The sequence below is a fragment of the Melanotaenia boesemani genome, chromosome 6, assembly GCF_017639745.1.
Source record: "Melanotaenia boesemani isolate fMelBoe1 chromosome 6, fMelBoe1.pri, whole genome shotgun sequence".
Classification (NCBI taxonomy): Eukaryota; Metazoa; Chordata; class Actinopteri; order Atheriniformes; family Melanotaeniidae; genus Melanotaenia; species Melanotaenia boesemani.
In genome coordinates, this window is record NC_055687.1 from 2,649,142 (window position 1) to 2,650,090 (window position 949).

Consider the following 949-nt stretch of genomic DNA (forward strand, 5'->3'; position numbering starts at 1 on the left):
GGACACCTCTGAAATTTCAAAGGTGCAACAAATTTAAAACCGGTTGCCACTGAAAAAAAACACAACAGAAACTATTTCCATGTTTCCACTTTTTCCTCATTTCCAGTTATTCCTGCTACTATTTACCTGCTATCCCCACTAAACCAACTCCAGCTCAGCTGCTTTGTGGCGCCACCGTGCATCAGAAACGTCTTCTTGGCTTTATTCCAGCCATAGAGGAGCATTATTTTTCTTCTTTTCACACACACATAGAACTTTCTGCTCACTGGTTGATCTTTGGCTGCTCCTGATTGGACGTTACCGTCAATCTAAGCTCTCTGATTGGTGGAATCAGAAATTTTCTAACCACCACAGCAATCAAACAAACAAACAAACAAACAATAGAGTAGATGAAGATGAAGGAAACTTTGGAATTGACAGTTCAGCATTAAAATGGTTTGTGACTGAATCGGACGGCGGTAGAGGTAGTGGGTGGTGATGATGTGGATTGGAGGTACCTGGAAGAAACCAGCTCAGGTGAAGGAAATGGTGAGGGAAGAAGTTCAAATAATCCTTAATTCCAGGAGGGAGGATGAACGTATTAGACTTGTGGAGGGAGGTGAACAGGAAACTTGGAGAGGTGGTAAAATTTAAAACTTGAGATGGAAGTCTGTTGGTAGTGTGTAAAACGTATATATATATATATAGTATATATATCGCTTTACTTATTGACAGAATAGAAAGGAGAGAAATGGACAAAATAAGTGCAGTTACATGACAAAATAATGCGGGAGATATCGAGTATAAACTTTCTAACAAAAACATGTCTCATCCCGAGAAAATAGAGGACGAGGTGGGTTGTCCCATTCCCACACCCTCCACACAGAGAGGTGGCGGTAATGCGCCACTGAACGTTGATTCCAACCACCAATGAAAACCACAGAAGAAGAAAAAATAGTTAAAGTACGCT